The following is a 22,777-nucleotide window of genomic DNA, read 5'->3' as shown; positions in this document are numbered from 1 at the left end:
TCCTCTGATTTGATTCAGCTTATACATTACTGGCCAGAATATCACATAAGCAATGTTGTATCCTTTTCAATGTATCATATCTAGAAGTGAATGATGTATATTTGCCCTTCACTGGTGATGTTAATTTTGATTACATGGCAAAGGTGCTGTACTATTTGTTTACTACATAGTTATTATTTTTTCCCTCGTAATTAATAAGCAACCTATGGGGATTTCTTGAAGACCATGCAAATATCCTGCTCCCCATCAAAATTACCCCTATATTCAGCATCTATTGGTGATTCTAACCTGGGCCAATCTTTGTGAATTAATATTTATCCAACTTTAGCTCTCCCTCCACATCTGCCACTCTACACTCAGCACTCTACTGTAAGCAAGAGCCCTCCTTATACTCTATCGATTTATCTACCTATTATCAGTATGAACACATGGATTCCTATCTTATAATTGGTTTATAATTCATTACTGTATTCAGTAATTTTGGCACTAAAATTGTCCCAGATTTGGCAGGTGTCATCTCCTTCAAACTGGCCTCTATTATTTTTTTTAATCACTTCCTTTATTTCTGCCACTACAAAATATTATAAGTTCATCTTGTACCTATTCTGCTCCAGTCTTGTAAACAGCCCTTTCTCTGAGAAGCCCTGGATCCTTTACATAAAGGAATGTTAGACACCAAAATAAGCATGCTAAGTATGCTCATTTTCACTGTGGTCTCTTTATTACTATGTGGCCAGGGCTAGGAAATATATGCATATATGTAGATATAATCATATATACATATGTATACATATATGCATATACACATGCACTTAGATATGCCTGTGCACACACATATACATATTTTAGAAATCATGAATTCACATCCATTTCTTCAATTCTAATTCATCACCGTGGAAATATTTCTTGTCTTTCTCAGCTCTATATATGTGGGTCTCTTCTTTCATAGTGAGAACACTGGCTCTTAACATCATCAGTGTATTTATTATCTTGCTTAACTCTGCAATGCATAACACTACAAAACAAATAAATAAACCTACTAAGAAGACCTCAGAATTTGCTTGCAGTACTCACCCCATCCCACCCCCCAACCAAGACTGAGAGTATATAGTCAAATACTGTGTTTATAAATTACTTTGATTACAACTTTCCCCCCCACCCCGTTCAGTGTAGTTATGACATGCATTTGAAATACAATTGTGTTTGTTTATGGCAGGTGGTTTTCCATTGTAGTTTTCTCCCCTTTTCATCTTGGCGAATTAATTTTATTCTCAACTTGTAGAACACTAACATGCTTCCAAAAGTAAAAACTATGCAAAAAGGTATAATGAAAGAAATGGAACTCCTTTTTGTATCCCTTCCACCCTATTTACTGTCCCCATTGTAAGTAACCAAGTTCATTGTTCTCTGGTTTATCCTTCTGTTTTAGTTTGGTAGAGTTGCCGTTAACAAAATACCACAGGCTGGTTGGCTTAAATAACAGAAATTTGTTTTCTCACAGTTTTGGAGGCTGGATGTCCAAGATCAAGGTGCCAGCAGTGTTGTTTTCCTTTGAGGCCTCTCTGCGTGGCTGCCCTTTTGCTGCCTCTTCACACAGCCAACCCTGTGCGCATGAAAGCTCCTGGTGTCTCTCTGTATGTCCTAATATCTTCCTCTTAAAGACACCAGTCAGATTGGGTTAGGGCCCACCCTAATGGTCTCATTTTAATTTAATTACCTCCTTAAAGGTCCTATCTCTAAATACAGTCACATTCTTAGATACTGGGGGTTAGGACTTCAGCATATGAATTTTAAGGGGACACAGTTCAGTCTACAATACCTTCCTATGTTTATTTTTGTAAAGATAAGTAGATAGGTAAATGTTTTCTTATTTCCCTTCTTACACAAGTGGTAGCATAGTATTTATATTCCTTTGCACTTTTCTGGCTCACTTTTTTTCAGAGGCACTTTGTTAAACATGGCTTTGAATTTTAGTATCCATTATGTAACATCTGTTGAATATATTCAATAGATTTCCAAGATTTAAGAATTTTTATGCATTTGTAACGACTTATGGGTCTTAGCCTCATAGAAATTATGTTTGAATTAGACAGTAAGGAGTCATTTTGGATTTCTGGCTTACCAAGGGGGCCTGAAAAATAATAATTTCTAGGCACAGTGGCTTAATCCATTAAGGTGGATATGAAATAATTAAATAGCAAAATTTCACATGACTGTAGCCAGGAGGCACTTGATGTGTGAGATAAGAAAAATAACTCTTGCTCAGAAGAAGAATTTTTTTCAAGTATGAATTAATATTTTCTCTCCAAAAGGCAGGATGGTCTGAATAATCCTTCTCATTATTACAACAAGCAAAGAGAGAAAGCATAGACATATAAAAGATATCTCTCAAATGCCTCTCTCCCAACCCCAATACCTAAAAGCAATTTCACTGCAGATTAAGTTTGGATCCGCACAATAGCAAATTAGGAACTTCGGTGGCTAATGCAATAGACATACAGTTGCTCAAGACGCTATACCTAAAGCCTGAACATACATCATTGAAACAGAGACTGAATTTCTTTGCAGGGAAAGCAACCTGTAATTGTGAAAAGTGCACACAGGTTTTTGAGTCAGGTATCTGCATACTTGTCAAGTGTTTTTTGCTATTCTGCCAAACCACTTTTGCGTGTTTGGAGAATCTGTCACTGCATGTGTAAGTCTAGTGGAAGTCAGGACCTAGACTCCCATGATGGAAGAAAAATAAAGAAGCTGGTTCACTGTTATTGACTGAATTGTGTGCCCACAAAATTCATGTGTTTACGTCCTAGCTCCAATGTAACTGTATTTGGAGATAGGGTCTTTAGGAGGTAATTAAGGTTAAATGAAGTCATGGGGTAGGACTCTAATCTAATAAGACTAGTGAGTGGCCTTATAAGAAGAGGAAGAGAGGAAGAAAGAGAGTGGGAGGGAGAGAGAGGAAAAAGAGAAATCTCTGCTGGCACACAAAGAAGAGGTCATGTGAGGATACTTTGAGATAGAGGCCATCTGTAAGCCAGGAAGAGAGGTTTCACAGACCTGGACTTGGCCAAACCCTGATCTGGGACTTATAGCCTCCAGAACTATGAGAAGAAAATTTCTGTTTAAGCCACCCAGCCTGTGGTAGTTTGTTATGCACCTGAGCTGACTAATACACTTGCCCAGACCAAGGCAGATGCTCTCCATCCTCAGATGCTCTCCTTCTGGAGCAAAGAATGCAGAGAAGGTACAGATGCAGAGAGCTCATGTTGAGGGTGGCAGCAGCAGTTACAGAACCCTAACCAGACCCTCCTCTAGCATTTAAAAAATTATTTATTACATGTATTACATAAACACAACTTTACATAAATGTAGAAATATAATCATATACATATGGTGTATCTTCTTAGATTTTTTTCCTTGCCTTTTTTTGCTTGCTTCCATCAACCCTCATCCTGCACCCCCTCCCTCCCATTCCCACCTCAGCCAATCACTTCTGGTATAAGTACTTTTCTTAATCAGCAATTCTTTATGAAAATTTATCCAAGGTACCAGGGAGAGTGTTATCCATCTTAATTAGTGGCTGCATTATATTCAATTAATTCCATCATAATTTATTCAGCCATTCTCCTTCATGGTCATTCACTGTCTACATTTCTTTTTCTATTATGAACAAGTGGCATAATTTGGGCTGAGCTTGACTGCCTAGGCTCTCCTTTGACCCTCTGCTTAGTTCTGAGCCTATTTCTCCAGTGTAATAGTATACTTTTTTTTAAAGGGGAAAAACACATGTATATATAATTTCTGGAAGGATACACATAGATGTTGTGATGTTTCTGATATCTTTTCAATGAATTACTCTTCTGCTTTATGTTAACCAGAATCAGAACTACTGTTTGCAACCCAGAACCCTAAGCGGTACACCAGGGTTCCCATTTTAGCTTTCACAATTATTAACTGTGTGTCCTCTCTGAGCCCTTACTTCCTTATGGAGTTATAAGAAATTGGAAAATACATGCAATGTGGTTGGCACAGTGCTTGACATATGCTAGGTTCCCAATATATGGTAACAAGAATCATCATTAATAATAGTAGTTACTGGTAACAGTAAAAGGACTTGGATGAGGATCAGTGGAAGACATGGAAGAAGGTGAGAATCCAAATGACACCAGGCTCAAGACTTCACCAATCCTTTAAGGAGAATAATCTGGAGTTACTGACAGGCCATATAGTATTTGTATGCCTAATTACCTATTTATGATCCCATATATTCATTCCCCAGTGTGGATTCAGGCATTCTTATTTTGCCCCTTCTACTGTCATCACAAAGTTGGGCATTACAAGAATCCCTTGTGATATTAACATGAATCCTGAAAGGAGTGAAGCAGTAGACACATCTGATAACAGGTATGATTTGGCCCAAAATGGGTAAAGCAAGGAGATACCTCCTACTACCCCAAAGCCTATCCTTTCCAAACGCCACATGTTAAATTACCATTTGACACACTCCAAAATGTGTATATTCCTTTGAATTTGTCTTTACCATGTAAGGGTATGGTCACAGCAGTTATTCCAATGAAAGGAATGTCTACATTTAGATGTCAATATTTTAAGTGGGTCATGAAATTAAATTTCCCTTCAGTAGTGAGCATCTGCTGACAGTGATGGCAGAGCTGTGAGTGACTGTAGTTAGGAAGAAGGGAAGAAGCCTTCTGTCTTTTAAATGCATATTCATGGAGAGACTCAAGTTTCATTTATATATTTGATTCTTGATAATTAAAGCAACTGACTGAAAGGGAACCATTAGCTTCACAGTTTTGTTGGTAATTTAGTGCTGTTAACACATGGCAACTAATGTGTTTACTGTATTGTTCAGCATTTATTTTCTGGTTGTTTTATTTTAGAACCATAAGATAAATTTATTTCCATTGAAAATTAGTTATCTCACTTTTTTGACCAAATAATGATTTCCCTTTGTTAAACTTACAGTTTTTTTCTTTGATATATTTGATATTTGCCATTAACTGTCCTTACAGTTTTTTATTAATTTTTTCTCAGTTTTAAACTAGTTAACTATGATGGTAATTCCTGCTCATGTCTAGAAATTTAAAGAATATGAATATATACACACTGAAAAGCAAAAATACACCTCTCACCACAGTTTCACTCCTAGAGGTAGTCACTGTTCACAATCTCTTGTGTATCCTTCCAGAAATAATTATATTTATATATGTATTTTCCCTTTAAAAAGGTATACATATGATACCATTATATAACTAGAATTATTTTTTCACGTAATAGCTACCTTGAATATCTTTCTACATCTTGAGTATCTACATCTTATCTATCCATCCTAAAATAAATTTTCTGTAAAATATTTCTGTAAAATATTTAAATACATTTGGGTGTACATGTTATTTTAATAGCTGATTAGTACTGCATTGCATTGGATGTGTTATAATTTTTAGTCTTCAATTTATTAACATTCAAGATATTTTGAGGGTTTTTTTTGGTAGATTACTTTTTTATTGAAGTATAATTGACTTAAAATGTTGTGTTAGTTTCTGGTGTACCAAAAAGTGATTCAGTTTTATATATATATATATATATATATATATATATATACACACACACACACACATACACACACACATATACATATATATGATCTTTTTCAGATTCTTTTCCATTATAGTTTATTACAAGATATTGAATATAGTTCCCTGTGTTATACAGTAGGATCTTGTTGCTTATTTATTTTATATATAGTAGTTTGTATCTGCTAATCCCAAACACCTAATTTATCCCTCCCCAAACTTTCCCCTTTGGTAACAGTAAGTTTGTTTTCTATGTCTGTGAGTCTATTTCTGTTTTGTAAATAAGCTTATTTGTATCATTTTTTAGATTCCACAAATAAGTGATATCATATGATATTTGTCTTCCTCTGTCTGACTTACTTCATTTAGTAATAATCTCTAGGTCTATCCATGTTGTTGTAAATGGCATTATTTCATTCTTTTTTATTTCTGAGTAATAGTCCATTGTGTGTGTGTGTGTGTATATATATATATATATATATATATATATATATATATATATATATATATATATATATATATATATATATATATATGTATACCATATCTTCTTTACCCATTCATTTGTTGATGGACATTTAGGTTGCTTCTATACCTTGGCTATTGTCAATAGTGCTGCTATGAAAAATGGGGTGCATGTATCTTTTCGAATTAGAGTTTTCTCTAGATATATGCCCAGGAGTGGGATTGCTAGATCATATGGTATCTCTATCTTTAGCTTTTTAAGGAACCTCCATACTACTTTCCATAGTGGCTACACCAATTTACATTTCCATAAACAGTGCAGGAGGGTTCCCTTTTCTCCACACCCTCTCCAGCATTATTTGACTTTTTGATGATGGCCATTTTGACCAGTGTGAGGTGGTACCTCATTGCAGTTTTGATTTGCATTTCTCTAATAATTAGAGATATTGAGTATCTTTTCATGTGCCTATTGGCCATCTGGATATCTTCTTTGGAGGAATGTCTCTTTAGGTCTTTTGCCCATTTTTTGGATTGGGTTGTTTGTTTTTTTGTTATTGAGTTGTATGAACTGTTTGTATATTTTGGAAGTTAAGCCCTTGTTGGTTGCATCATTTGCAAATATTTTCTCCTAGTCTGTAGATTTCCTTTTCATTTTGTTTATGGTTTCCTTTGCTGTGCAAAAGCTTGTAAGTTTGATTAGATTCTATCTGCTTATTTTTTTCTATTGTCTTGGGAAATTAAGAAAATATTGCTATGATGTATGTCAGAGAATGTTTTGTCTATGTTCTTTTCTGGGAGTTTTATGGTATCACATCTTATAGTTAAGTCTTTAAGCCATTTGAGTTTATTTTTGTGTATGATATGATGGAGTGTTCTAACTTCATTGATTTATATGTGGCTGTCCAGCTTTCTCAACACCACATGCTGAAGAGATTGTCTTTTCTCCATTGTATATTCTTGCCTCCTTTGTCAAAGATTAATTGATTGTAGCTATGTGGGTTTATTTCTGGGCTCTCCATTCTGTTCCATTGATCCATATGTCTGTTTTTGTGCCAATACCATGCTGTTTTGATTGCTGTACCTTTGTAGTATTGTCTGAAGTCTGGGAGGATTATGCCTCCAGCTTTGTTCTTTATCCTCAGGATTGCTTTAGCAATTCTGGGTCTTTTGTGGTTCCATATAAACTTGAGGATTATGTGTTCTAGTTCTGTGAAAAATGTAATGGGTAGTTTGATAGGGATCACATAAAACAGTCGATTGCTTTGGGTAGTATGTCCATTTTAATAATATTAATTCTTCCAATCCAAGAGCGTGGGATATGCTAGATTACTTTTAATAAAATCATGGATTGCCCATCCTATTATTGAGTAATGGATATCAACTGATCAGAGGAAAGACTTGAAATTCACCAATATCCAACCCATGCCAGCCTCTGTCCCATTAATGATTCATACTCTACTTCTCTAGCAGTGTTCCGTAAACCAGTTAACTAAAGCAATAAGCTTCCTAGCATCAGGACTTTTGTCAGTAAAATACACTTATGCTTTCATTTCTGGGTGAGAATTTGCTACAATTTAGGAAAATTTATTATTTTGATGGCCAATTATATAATTTTCTTTTTGACGACAATGAATGCTTACCAAAAAGGCCATGGATCAGTAAGATCTCAACTTAGCCTGTGTACATTGCATAATTGTCTGTGTGATTCCCATAAGAAATGGAATAATAGCAGCAAGATAATTCAAAGTGCAAAAGAGGATTCAAAAAATCTCCTATAAAATGTGCCAAATGCCTCCCACTTATTTATTTTTGTAGAGATTTTTGTTGTTGTTGCTTTTGAGTGCTATACAATTTTTTAAGTGGAAATTGATTTCTTACCTTTCTATTAATGGATAGAGTTCTCTTTTTTGGTTGACATCCCCCCATTTTGTGGTACCTACCAACATAAAGCTAATAGTGAATACGAACAAGTTTATCTTTAAGTTTGAGTTGAGTTTTCATCTCTTTCATTTCCTTAATGGCCTCAATTTCATAAACAGTCCCTTTTCATACTTTTATTTACTCTTTACTTATTTTTATTTATTTCTTAAGTCATCACTATTGCAGCTATCCCATGATGCATGTGTTACACGAACTCCTTTCTTTTTTTTTTTTTGTATCACTCCTATTTTTACCTTTTCTGTAACATAAATGATTCCTAATGCAGGATATTCCTATGCCTCTTAGAATGGGCTCAGCTATGATGCACGGATTGGTCAGGCATTCTCCAGTCACTTCTCTATTTAACTACCAGCTCTGAAATATGCATTATCTTCTGTTTCTTGACTCTTCCTCTATTCCTCTCTAGCAACATGTGAAAACCCTTATGCTGTGGAAAAAAAATACACTACCAAAACAAAAACTAATATTTTATTTAGATTGACTATCAGTTTTCAAGGTGTTTTCTTCTTTGTGTTCTCAGCACCTTAGAATAGTGCCTGGTACTTAGTAGGCAGTCAATAATTGCTCATCAGGGGATTTATTTGCTTTTTTGAATGAATCCAAACTGCTACACATGCAACTGCAAAATTATGTTTGATGATGGACAAACTTGAAAAAGAACATAAAAAAATAATAATTGATTTGTTAGGGTGAGGAGCAGTAGTAGGTACTTTGCTACTCTTTTTATCATATGGTATGATTCTACTGTTGACTGAACAGTAAAAGTTCTGCTACAGTTCAACTGTTACGGGTCTGTGGCTAAATTCAGCATTCCCTCTTCTTTGACTAATGGCAGAGCACATTGTGGCCTTCCTCTGACTCACCCCCAGCATTTTTTGATACAGTAAATTGAACTGAAAGGACATTAAGATCAGTGTTAAGGATAATGATCAAAATAAAAGCCCAAATTGCTTATTCACAGTATTTAGCACCTTGTGTGTAGCACCACATTTAATCCTCCTGACATCATTAGGAGGTAGGATTATTATTGTTTCTGTTTTAGACATAAGGAAGCAAAGACTGTGAGAAGTTAAATAACTTATTTGGGAACCCCCACTAGCTTGAGTGTGTCTCCCAAGTCCTAGCTAGTAACTGTAACGGGATAAGCAGTTCAGAACCAACAGCTAGCAGGTCATCTACTTTGCTCCAACAGGATTAATGGGTTGACTGACTATTATTCTTTGTTCTAGGGTTGTGACTGCTGCCTCAGCTTTGTTTACCCAAGACTCAGATAAATCAGAATATAACTGAAGAACAAATAGGGTGGATCTATCAAGGGAATTATTTGCATAAAAGATAAAGATGTAGGCTGTGGAAGTAAAAATATAAGGAAAACAACAGCAACCAAAACCACATCTCATTCTTCATAATAAGACAGTCGAGACTGTAGGTTTGATCTAAGGCTAGTCACTTAGGATCAGAGGAAAGCATCTGTTCAGATCCATAACAGTCCCTGGGTCTGAGGCCAAAGGTATTTCAAGCAAGATTACCAAGGGGCTCTTTCATACCATTTCTCTGAGGCTTTGAGACCACCACTTTCTAAGCCACATAATAGACCACATATAGACCAAGGAGTAGAGTGTGGGGTGAGGGACCCTTTACATTGCAGCCTCAAGAGTCCTTGCTGCAGGAAGCCAAAGCAAACAAGAAAAAAAAAAAAAGAGATGACTCCAGTCATGAGGTCATGTGAAACAGCCTTCATGTTCATCCTGGGTTCATCAGAACCTTCTTAACCTCCCTGGCCTTCTGACCGCTTCCACAAGTCATGCCCCACTGCATAAGGGTCATCTGTACCAGAATTCACTACACCCAAGAGAGAACAACATTTTATTGTTTTTGTTATTAAATATTGTTGTTCTAAGAAGACGGTGAACTCTTCAAGGGCAAAGACAATATTATTTTTTGCCTCTCTGGTAGGGCTTAGGACAATGTTGGGCACAGTGCAAGCAGTTGATAATTCCTCATTAACCTGACATGACATTATTCGACAAGTTTGCTTCTTACTGTTAGTAACTCAAAACTGTACAAGATTGTTAAAAGGTATAAATGAAAAGAAAAAAATCCCTCCTTCCTGGCTATCACCAAGGACAACATTGCTTGGAAAGGATTAAAACATTTTCTGTCTCTACCTACCATTTCCCTGGGAAGCAAAGCAAAGCCTGTAATGCTGATTAACAATGTTAATGTTCTTCTGTAGGCGGACAGGCAACTCAGAGGCTTGCTTCTCACCTTCTCCCTCTTCCTTAGATAGAATGACTTAACTCTTCGAATTTTCAGAGAGAGAGAGAGAGAGTCGGGGGTGGCGGATGGGGAAGAGAGAGACTTATCGACAGTTTTACAGACTCCACCTGGTATACGCACATCCTACAGGAAGTTAGAAAGCAGTGAACTTCAAATTATGACAACAACACAAACACTCTTTGCTTAAGCCCGTCTACCATATCAGAATAAATTAGGAACCAGGAACACAGAAAAGACTTGACGCTGTAGGCCATTTATAGGCCTTCTTAGTGAAGCCAGCAAGGTTTCATTATCAGAAATAGCTGCAGCCTTCAGATCTCAGTGACTATGGGAAAAATAAAATACCACAACACACCTGGCAGATTATAGTCTTTCAGCTCAGTTGTTTATTTATACTTCACCACACACTTGACTAAGAGACCCTGTTTCTCTAAAAAATTTTATTGCCAGACTTTAACCCCTGCCAGATTTTTCTGGTGATTACTGGGTGTTTGTTAATTTGTTTGCCCTCTAACAGAAATTAAATGGTGGGATAACTTGTCAAACTTAACCAAACTAAGTTTCATAAAGAATACTTACCCAGGAGTCAAAAAATTTTAGCCTAATTCTTTACTGAACTTCAGAGAGAACCTCATCTCTTTGAGCCCCATTTTCTTACTTGTAAATGAGCAGGTTGGATTAGATGATGTAAAGGATCCTTCCCAACTCTCATGTTCTGTGCTATCATCTATGAGAGAATGCCATATGACAGAGATGTCCAACTAAAAACCAGAAGACAGGGCTTAAGGTCCCCACCTTGCCATTTAACAACTCATTAAACCTTTCTGAGCCTTGACTTCTTTCGTCTATAAGATCCATTCCAGTTCTAAATTCTACGATTTTTTATGACATTGCTTATTGAGTCTGAAAATATCACAAACACAAGGTCTCAGACATTACTTTTAAGACTTTCGTACTACAGGGATTGTATCACATAAACTCAATTTGATAATCAACCAACCACCAGCATTTATTGTGCAAGCAAACAGTTTTTCTGCAAAACGGTGCAGGGGTGAGAGGATGCATGTTTTGCAAACATCACTCAGTAGTGATGGTTGTATTTGCCCTATCTTAACTGAATTTTAGATCACTTAATATTTAGCACTAATTACCACCATGATGTCTGGTTTTCATGAGATTAAACACTGTGTCAGGTTGCTAAGTTCTATATTTTTAACAGTCTGGGTTGCCTGCTTTCTACAGAATGGTGTCACTGGCAAATAGCCAAACAAGCACAGATTGGTACCTTCATCCAATTGGCCATTGGAAAACTGCATTCTGAGGTGCTTATGTAGCAAGCCTGCTTCCTGTAGTAGCTCCCACCTTATGGTTTGACCAAGTCATCTCCTTCCTTCCCTCGGTAATAAAGTGCCATTTTTGTACCAGCTTGAGTATGGCTGGGCTGTTGTCTAAGCTATGAGAGTGCACTGAGCAAAGAATGGCTGTTTCCAAAGAGACATCTGTCAGATGCAGAGGGAGCTTGCATTGCTCTAGGGTGCTGACTTTGTGCTCATCATTTTCCAGGCTGTCTGATTGGCTTTCCTCTAAAAGCAAGAAACAGAAGTGCTGGCTGCCAAAGATGGTTTGAATCCTTGTCTGGCAGCTGCCAAAGTCAAAGAGGGAGGAAAAGAGATGGGAAATAACATTTATTGAGCACCTCCTGTGTTACCAGACACTGCTTAACTCATTCAATACTCATGAAGTGACATCAAACATGAAGGAATCCAGGGGCCCAAACAATGTGGTCAGGACTCTGTCTCCATCTCCCAGATCTGCTTTACCCTGCCTGACTGTTCTCACATAGGTTCTTTTCATTTGGTAGCAAGATGACACCAGTGGCTCCATTCTCACATCCTCCTGTCTTAGCAAGCCCACGGATGGAAGACTTCTCCTTCCCATGTGTGTACAGCAATCCCAAGGAAGATTCAGAGTGGGGCATGCTCCATATGTCACATGTTCATGACTGAACCGATTTCCCACCCCCCTACCCAAGCACTGTGAGCATGTGCAGGAGTCAGGGTGGCACAGTGGTGGATAGTCCCAGTGTGAAGTGGGGGGAAGTTTCCTTAAAAAGCCAAAAGAAGAGGGTGGCAACCCTTGCTAGAGAGAGGAAAACTCTGTCCAAATGGCTACCCCAGACCAATGCAATGAGCTACTGAAGAATACTGTTGGTTTGAGTTGTCAATTTGAATGTTTTCTCTAGAAGAATGGAATCAAGAACGCAATAGGGAAAGTTAAGGGCAGTTTATCAAACCTCAATGGACATATATATTAACATACATTTATCAGACAAGCTACATAAATCTGTCTTTTTTGTCTTTTGATGACTCTCATGCAGAAATGGCAGTTAGCTTTCTCTTGGATACGTATAAAGTCATCTAGATTTAAAGGCATATGGTCTATCTTGGATCATTTACAGATTGCAAGATGGCTCTGAAGCCAAACTTGCTGCTTATTTCATGCCCTGCACATTTAATTACTGCTTGATGTGAATGAAGCGTTTTACCCGAAGATATGCGCTGCTGAAATTTTAGCTGGGTTGAGTCATAAAACAGTTTTCAACAGATTGAGGCAATCTTAGAGGGAAGTTTGTGAAGAAAGTTGGCTTGAACTATCTGACTGTAAGTCATAAATGTTTTGAGTCAGTCTGAATATTGCTGGATAAGATGACAAATACAAGTGTTCCTAGTTTAGTGCTTTTCTGGAAAATTCTAAAAACCAAAATTCTTCTATTGGGCTTAATCACTAGTGGTAAACGGTTAATCATTATAGGAGTTAGTTCTGAAAGAGAGATAGGGCATTTTCCCTAGTCACTTGTTTCTTTTTTGGAAACGAATTCTCTGCAGCACAGATTTTCTTAGTTCCACTCTCTGGCTTAGCTTCCATGTCTTCATGTCAGTTAAACCATTCCTCTAGCTGGTCATCTCAGGTGGTACTAGCCTGGGACAGGGAAGAAGCAATAACTGGGGAGCCTATACAGCTTGGTATTCAAGCAAATAAATAAAGAGTTTGTGAGTTTGGGTTGTTCTATCTCATGGGTTGCTCTACCAATTTCTAATTATGTAAATGTAGGAAAATAGCTAGGCTTATGATGAGGATTGAGTAAAATAATGCTATTGAACTGCCCAGCAGGGTATCTGGCACATGCCCTTCATCTAAAATGGCTGCCATGTTGTTGTTATCATTCCAAAGCTGCTCTCCATGCACATTCTTCATATTGGAGCACTTGGTGGGGGGCATAGCTACTAGCCACTTCTGGCTCCTGCATACCTGCTCTGAACTATCCTCTGCTTTTTCTTTCTCTACTGCCCTCCCTTTGTGCCAAGTAATTCTGACAATGCAAAAAAAATTTTTCTTTCTTTTTAATTCAAGCTCTGATCCTAAGCAACAGAATAGAGAAAATAATTTTATTGACTTCTTTAAACTTCTCCAAAGCATGGCATGCTCTCTTTCCCTTATGAGTCTTCACACAGGCTGTTCCTTCGATCACAACACTTTTCCTCTTGTATTTGTTTCTTAAGCCTTCTCAAAGTCAAGGCCTCAGTTTAGACTCCTCTCTCCTCCAGAAAGTCTTAACTGACCCCTAACCCCACATATTCTAGGTTTTCTGTCTCTTAGCATGTTAGACCTTCCCTACCACTGCAGTGTTCACTCTGGTGACTGGCTCAGACAGAGACTGTGAGTTCCAGGAAGGGCAGAGGTCACGTCTGCCTCATCAGTCAGTATGGATCACTGTGCCCTTGGCACCTAGCACAGTGCCTGGCCAAGAGCAGGCACTCAATAAATGTTCTTCCTTGGAAACACACGTCAGTGCCTTTTCTAGAAGGGACTCAAGGATCATTTACTATTTTGTATCTCCTCAGTTATGTGTCTCCTGGAGCACTGCTGCTATCCTGGTGGAAATGTCCCATAGCTGTGCTGACTAGCAGAGTGGACACTAGCCACGTGCCGCTATTGAGCATTTGCAATGTGGCTAGTGCAACTGGGGGCCTTACATTAATTTATTTTGAATTTAATTTTAATAGCCAATGTGCTATCATATCAGCCAGCACAGTCCAAGAGCCTGAGGTTTAAAAGTTTGTTTCCAGGAGCTATAACTCTAAGAACTGTCCCTTTTTGAGGGGATAAAATTGTCATAAAATTCAGAAGTTTGGCAGTAACACTCAAGTTCAGTTAATGTTTGGAACCAAGTTCCCAAAGAAAACACACATTGTGTCACTTTTTGGGCTATGCGGAGCATCTCGATTTTAGGCAAAGGAATGCAGAGCTTGGGTTAGCAGTCCTGCTCTGATACCCTCTGCTGTGTTACCCTGAGCAAGTCACTTAACATCTCTGTGTCTCAGTTTCCTTACCTAGAAAATGGAGCTAACAGTTTCTACCTCAAATTGTGTTAAATGAGAATGTGTGTGTGTGTGTGTGTGTGTGTGTGTGAGAGAGAGAGAGAGAGAGAGAGAACAGTCCCTGGCACATTGTATGTTCTCAAAAATGCTAATTACCATGGTTAATTATTCCATTCTTCTATGTTTCTAAATCAACATGGCATTTGGATATATATGTGTGCATATATACACACGCCACCCCCCCCCAACAGATCCACTAAACGTGCTTCATAAGTTTTGATCAGGCGGAACAAGAATGTGAGTGTAAAGTACTATGAGAAAGTTAGAGGATAGGTATAATAGAATGTTATACGGGATCATTATTAGGGAAGATAACTCATTTTAGAAAGGTAAAGTACCTTGAAATGTCATTTTAAAAGAGCAACAGTATTTGAAGTAGGGATTAGAATTTCTGCTTGCAGGAAGGCTTTCAGCAAACATTTCTATTTTCCTTCTCCATTTGTGTCACCTGTCCAGGTTGCCCTTTTGCCATCCTCTCAATAGGCAAAATGTTCAGGGGATGGCTGCCTTGTGCCATGCACCAAGGGGACTGAAATGAGCTGATGCAATGAGTCTAACATCCACCCTTTGAGTCTTACTATTCAAATTAACATGCTATACAATGTTTGTGTATCCTCTGTGGCCCCTTAGCTCCATTAGAAAACCGTGTGAGCAAGGGCAGGAGACAGGGAGATGCTTCCTGGAATCAGTAGCTGATTTGCAAGCCTGAGGAGTTTGCATGAAAGGCAGCAGTAAAAGTCAGTCGTCAGCCCTGGTATTTATAGAGAGGAGGAAAGAAAGGAGAGAAAGCCATGAAATGTTATTAGGAAGTCAGGGAAATAGAGAGAGCTACTCAGTATAACTCATCTTACTACCTGTTCTTCATTTAAAAAAAAATAATTTTTTTTTTAATGTATGATATATATGTGGAGTCTTTTTTAAGAAACAGAAACAGGAAACCTCCTCACTCTGATCAATGGTATATGATAAGTTACTATATTCTTTTGATACAAAAATTGAAATGAACTAACCACAAATGCAGGAAGATGAGGTCTAAAAAGCAGTACAAAGTTTCCTTTACTTCCCTTGCTTTTTTATGTTAGAAACTGGGGAATCATGCTGAATTTCAAATAATCTGCCTGGTCCCAATACCAAACCATTGCATGCTTTGCAAATTGAGATGCATTTTAAAAAAAATTTTATAAAATACATGTCATATAGTGAGAAAACAGATGAAAAAGTAATTCTCACATGATATTAGAAGACTATCTAGTGGCTTGCAAATAAGGAAGCATTCATTTTATTGTCAATACAAATAAATACATAGCAATAATAGTCTCAGATGCTTTGAAAACTGTTGGAACTACTGAAATGGCACAGAATTAGGGAGTTTTAACATGCCCTGATGAACTGTCACTATTTTAAGTGAAGAATTATCTGGACTCATCACTTGTTTTTGTATCTTTGATTTATTATTATCCTGGGGAGATTAGACCATGGTGTTTGGAATTCTAAATGACCCTCCACACTTGGAAATTATTCCCTTATACTACCTAGCAATAGAAAGTAGGTAAGCATTTTGGGGGAAAATATGCTCAAATATACAGTAAAGTGAAAAACATATAGGTACCCTGTCTTTAAATGTCTTCTTGGGTCTTTGAAAAGCATTCATTTTAGCACAAAACTGCTCCTTGGATTAGAATTAGGACCCTTTGAGAAGGCTTATAAAAGCATTCACCTTTGGGAGGCTACTGGGTTTCCAGGGCGATGGGTAAACCAAACCAGAAGTAATCACAGAATGTTAGGGTCTGAAGTTAGAGAAGCTCTGTCCACCCCTTACTTTGCATGTGAGAAAACTGGAATCCCAGAGGTTGACGGCCTTGCCCAGGCCACACATGTCAGGGGTAAGGCTGTTTCTATTAGAATGGCACCTCCTGACCTCATCTAGTTGCTCCTTTGACCACAGCATGCTCCCTGGAATTCTACAGTACCCAACACCTCCTCCAATGCCTGGCAAGTAGTAGACTCACAATAAATGTGTAATGACTAACTGAATGGCCTGAGAACCTTAATAATTAAAAACATCATTTTAACTTACTTAAAAACACTGAACAAATCTGCTTCTCAGAGAGGCTAGCCAATTGCAACAAGACCATTATGAACAAGAAGGGGGCTGCTGAATAATATAAACAGGAGGAAAGAATTCAACTATAGCCTGTAGTAACAAGGTGAAACACCCCATGACGATGAGGGGCTAGAAAAGCTGGTGCCCTGTGACTATATCAGAAGCACTAAAGCATCCTTGGCTATGATGGAGAAAAACATAGTATGAGATTCCTTTGCTTTCTGCTGCTATTCAAACAGCAGGTGTATGTTCAGAATGGTTCTTTTAAAGAAAACAGGGTGAAATTTTGACATCAAAAGGTCTTGAGATAACCATAGTAATGAGAATGACCACTGGAGGAAGAGCATCCCTCTCTTATACTGAGTTAGAATATAGCTATTTTGAGCATTTTTATTCAAAAAAATGGAAATTTTGCTTAATTTCCATTTATCCTGTTCTAAGTCTACCAACCCTGAAAAGTAGAGGTATGATTGATCTTAAAATGTCAATCTCTTACCTAAAGAGAGGAAGAAAAGATTTATTTAAAGAATAAAATGTCACAGGGATTCTTAGGAGAAAAGCTCCTGGGTTTGGATTTTCTTTGACAGCCAGGATTCCAAATGAGTAATTTTCCCCCTCCATACATTTTGTAGTAGCTCCCCAGATAGCTATCAGTGCAGATGTCCAGACTGGCAAATGCTTCCATGTTTTAGGGTCCTTTTTGTCAATTAATCTACCTGGATGCTGACTTTCAGGAAAGACTTCTTGGTACTGAAAGAAAAACTCCTCAGGACCTTGGGGGGATGATAAAATTCTACTCCTGGATACACTCATCCCAGTGAAAATGCATCCACTAGGTTGGGGTTGGGGATGAAGGAGCTGGGATTTAATACCTTTGGTTTAGAGCTAGGGGATCAGGGAGGCAAGTGAAACCCAGTTTGGAGAGCTCACCTGACTACAGTTTAAAGTATGAACATGTACAGAAAATGTGAATGGATTCATCAGAGAGCCTGAAGAATTCTCAGCGTCTGTATGCAGTCTTCACATTGAAGGTTTAATGTACACATTATGCTATATTTCCAGGATCTACAACAGTGCCTGCCTGGCACATAATAGGCATTTGATGATTATTTGTTAAAACATTTCAGTGTTAAAATTAGAGGAAATCTCCCACTAGATGCAGACAGAAATTTATATTATTTATGAAAATTTATCCATTTCTTATGACCTTTTCAGGTAAAAAACAAAACAAACAAAAAAAATGAGTTTAAAGACACCTTGGGTTTTATCTAAATTGGCCTCTTGTTTCAGAAAGAATCTTACTCAAATCACCCTAGATTAATGAATTCTACTTCTAAAGACATTTAGATGGAGAATGGCTATATATAAAGTCCAGTGACTGGCACCTTGGTTTTCTTTGTGTGAGGATAAATAATTCCTGCTCTTTAGGTATTCTGTATTTTCCAGATAGTGGGCAAGATTAATGGTGCCTGTTGCCATTGCTCTGAACTAGCTGGAAAGACCTCTAGTCATCCTGACAACCTGGAAAACTAGGTCTCTCTTCTCATCCTTGCAGTCACTACAGAGGATCAAAAGGCAGAGAGGAGAACCGCTGTCATTGCAGAAAACCAGACTAAGGAAGAGTCAATCTAAAGATAGGAATGTATGGTCTGCTCTCACTCTTAGGGAGCCTGAGGAATGAGTCAGTCTCTCCAAGGACCACCAGGCTGCCAGAATCAAAAAACTTTCATTTGTCCTCTTAAGGATGGGGAGGGACAGAGGGCATAGGTGAGAACACAGCTGCAGTTGGCTATACTGAAACCTTTGGGAGAGCATGGCCCCAAGAAAGAGAAGAAAGGAAAAGGGGCCTGCAATGGCCTGACTATTTCATTTTCAACAAAATTTATATTTTGAAATCCTAACCCCCCAAAGTTGATGGTATAGGAGGTAGGGCCTTTGGGAGGTGCTTGGGTCATGAGGGTAGAGCCCTCATGAATGGGATTAGTGCTCTTATGAAAGAGACTCCACAGAGCTCCCTAGCCCCTTCGGCCACTTAGAGACTCAATGAGAAGCCTGCATTCTGGAAGAGGGCCCTTGCCCGACCGTGCTGGCACCCTGATCTCAGATTTCCAACCTCCAAATTTGTGAGCAATAGATTTCTGCTGTTTGTAAGCTACCTAGTCTATATTTTTACAGAAGCCTGAAATGACTAGGACAGGGACAAACTAACAATGTTCCTAGTTAATTCTCTAAAAAATAAATCTACCAGGAAACCACCTATTCCTGGTTTCCAGATAATGCAAAGTTCATTTATGTATTTATTCATTCAATAAATAGAGCAGCTCAGACCAATGCTATGGATTTGCCTGGTAAATATGTCTGCTTCTTGACAGAGAATCAAGCAAGAAACTTACATATGATTTTGGACTATTCTTCTAATAATTTCTGTAGGTTACACAGTTACATGAGTATGGTCAAATATACCAAGGATAAAGGGAATATTCTCAAAATAAAATCACCCTTCAAAAATTATTTAAGGGCTTCCCTGGTGGCGCAGTGGTTAAGAATCTGCCTGCCAATGCAGGGGACACGGGTTCGAGCCCTGGTCCGGGAAGATCCCACATGCCGCAGAGCAACTAAGCCTGTGTGCCACAACTACTGAACCTGCGCTCTAGATCCCTCGAGCCACAACTACTGAGCCCGTGTGCCACAACTACTGAGGCCCATGCACCTAGAGCCTGTGCTCTGCAACAAGAGAAGCCACAGTAATGAGGAGCCCGTGCACGGCAATGAAGAGTAGCCCCCGCTCACTGCAACTAGAGAAAGCCCGCGTGCAGCAACGAAGACCCAATGCAGCCAAAAATAAATAAATAAATAAATAAGTAAATAAATTAAAAAAAAATTATTTAAAAGGTCTGGAAGATCATAAATTGAAGAGATGGCTTGGCATAAAGTCAGGGTCCAAAGATACCAAAACTGCTATATCTTAGCAGATTTTCTCCCTCAGGGGCAACATAATCTATGTTAAACTTAAAATGCACAGGCCTTTGGCTCCCCAGTGGCTGTAGGGTAGTACTCTAATTTATTTGGAACCTGCCAAGGAAACAGTTTACCCTTTCATTTATGTCTCATTTTATGTTTTTGAATTTTTAATAAGTCATTGATTTTTGTTGACCATTTTTCTATGGCACATGGAGAAAAGTAAACTGAGTGTTTTAGAATTTTCTCTCTAAACGCCTTCCATAAAATGTAATGATAGTGCTTTTCCTTTGTATAGTTTTTGGATGCTATTTTACCCCTTTGTGTCAATGACTCATCACAGGAACAGAAAAGTTCCCACCCGTTCCTTACTTGGTATCTATATGGCTCTAAGTGAAGGCATGGGCCTTATCCACAAACTGCTATAGTCAGATTGTTGCTGAAATATGAATTAATTACTGCAGAACCAATGTACTGCTGTCACCAGGAACCAGAGAGTTAAATCCAGGATCCAAGGCGATACCTACAAGCAAAAGTGGTGGGGACTTGTATCTGAATCATGGTGGGGTACTAAGGTGTAAGAGGGAAGGTGAGATGGAGAGACAGAGAAAACCTCACCACAGCACGTGGTTGTTTCTCCTTAGGAGAGCCTTGTGGCTCGTTGTGCCTGTCAAGTAGGCTAATGTGCCTGTAAATTTCCTGTGACAGAAAACACATCACAGCAGCAGCAGCGCCAGAAAACAATACAACCAAACTGTGGAAGACTGAAAGCCCAGCGCTTTCAAGGGTGATCAGAATGTAACAGAGTAAAAAAAATACAAGGCATTGAAAATAAACAAAGGCTAGGAAGAAATGAGATCACTTTCTAAGAAAAAAGCATTTATCATTTATAGGCCAAAAGAAATGCTTCTCCCACAGCCATTTTTTATATATTATTTGGCAGTCTCAGTTCAAGGTCAAAAATATTAGAGGACAAAAGGAATATGACTCAATATTTAAGATTTGTCATGACTGGCTTTGTAATTGCATAAATATTAAATATGTAGAAATAATTGCAAGCACGTTATCTCCACATCTCCACACGTTGCTTTAATTTTTAATGTAATCTTTTTCCTGAGCTGGCTGTGTGTCTGTGATTTGCATAGCTAGAATGATCCGGTGCCATCAATTTAGCAATGAAGTTACTCATTGAACAGAAGAGGCTTCTAAAAGATTATACAAAGCTGCAGGAAAGGAGAGTGTGAAAATGAAATTTTACGTTTCAGGTAAATGGGAGCACGTTTTTCCATTATAAATTTAATATGGCTACTTTACAATAAATTTGGAAAACAAAAAAGAGGGGGAAAAAGCACCTATATTTTCATCATCTTAACTTAGTGTTTTATATTCTGGTCTTTTTATACTTATGCATATATATTTTTAACATAGATGTAATCATAGTTCTGTGTGTGTATATGTGTATAGTTTTGCAACAAGATTTTTTTCTCTTATTAATATGGTTTTCATAACTATAACTTTTATGACTATGAAATAATGATAATAAAGGGGTCTATAATTAGACTCACCCACAAAATTTCTGTTGGCTAGCATTAGCAGAGTACTTAAGCACCTGACACTGGGGCCTGATGAATCAAATACCAGCTCTGCTACCTAACTGTGTGGATTTGGACAGATTAGTAAAGGCTATGCCTCAGTTTCCTCATCTATAAAATGGGCATACTAATAGTGCCTCTATTAGCGTGTTCTAGTGAGAGTTAAATGAAATAATCCATGGAAAGCACATAGCCTGGCTCTTTCATACAGTGAGTACTAAGACTAAGTGTTATTAAAGACAAAAAAGTCAAATACATTATACTGGGTTAAAAAAATAAGCTTGAATTTTACAAAACTGAGTTTCCTGAGACATTGCCATCATCCCCAAAATCCCCATGTGCATTTTTCCAGTAACAACTCCCCACCTCCACCACTAATCAGACTTCGATGGTTAACACTTCCTTGTTCTGCTTCATACTTTAACATCTAAGTATGCTTCCCTAAAAGTATAGCTTCATTTTGCCTGTTATTGAACTTGATATAAATGGAATCTCTCTCTCTCTCTCTCACACACACACACACACACACACACACACACACACACAGTATCACTGTATTTAGGAAGCATACAATCCAAGGCTTGGTTATGTTGTGATGAAAAAAAGCTTTGGACAGGAGCCAGAGAACTTGGCTTCTAGTCTAGTCTCCGTGAGATCCTGGGCAAATCTTTTTACTTCTCTGGGGTCTCCATGTAAAATGTTTGGATGTGCTAAGTGCCTTTGAAGCTTTAGAGTACTAAATTGTTAAGCCCTTCCTATGTGAGTATTGTGTTGGCATATGAGAAATCAGAGTCAAAAAGAATCCAGAGAAAGGCCTGGGGCCTGCTGGAAATAAGCCTCCTCTTCTGAAAATTCATGCCAATAACAGTGTCAGTAAATAAAGGGCTATAGAAAAATGAAAGTAATGATCCCACATCACAAATAATTTTCTCATCTCTGATATGTGTACATTTAGATATATTATTGGCCTTAACGTGCATAGGGAACATTTTTCCCAGGATAAATCATAGCCATTAAGAGTTGCATGTTAGGAGTTTGGAGTTCAAATAAATAATCATATCATATAGGTTTTCCTGGACAGAGTCAGTTTTGAACATTTTAACCCATTCTCTCTGTAGAAGTATTTGTATTTCTCCAAATACTGCCTGGGCTAAGTACTGCAGGTTGGCTCACCCAATGTCCATTCTACCGTCCTCTTATGGCGGCATTCGTAATGCAGAGACTGGAAGCTTAAAACATGTCCTAGACTTCTTTGCACCTAGAGCTATGGATATGAATTAGGTCTGCCAGTTAGGTACACTTGTGCAAGATTTAGAAAACATAAGAGAAGTTGAGGCATCCTTCTGACCACTTCTGAATGTATTTCTCTTATAATTAAGGTCATGGAAACATTTTTCTAGAGCA

The 22,777-nt window shown here is 38.0% G+C and overlaps 1 long non-coding RNA gene across 1 annotated transcript in view; it reads right to left on the bottom strand.

Moving 5' to 3' along the window:
* Positions 1-4,820: 4,820 nt before the first annotated feature.
* Positions 4,821-22,777, bottom strand: part of LOC309657868 — a 35,309-nt gene continuing 17,352 nt past the window's right edge. The window contains exon 3 of the long non-coding RNA XR_014261935.1: positions 4,821-7,266. This is a non-coding gene — a long non-coding RNA (uncharacterized lncRNA). The remainder of the gene's footprint in view (positions 7,267-22,777) is intronic.

This window comes from Balaenoptera physalus, assembly GCF_965194825.1.
Source record: "Balaenoptera physalus genome assembly, chromosome: 3".
NCBI lineage: Eukaryota > Metazoa > Chordata > Mammalia > Artiodactyla > Balaenopteridae > Balaenoptera > Balaenoptera physalus.
The sequence above is the reverse complement of the archived record's forward strand: the minus strand, read 5'-3'. Positions and strand labels throughout refer to the sequence as shown.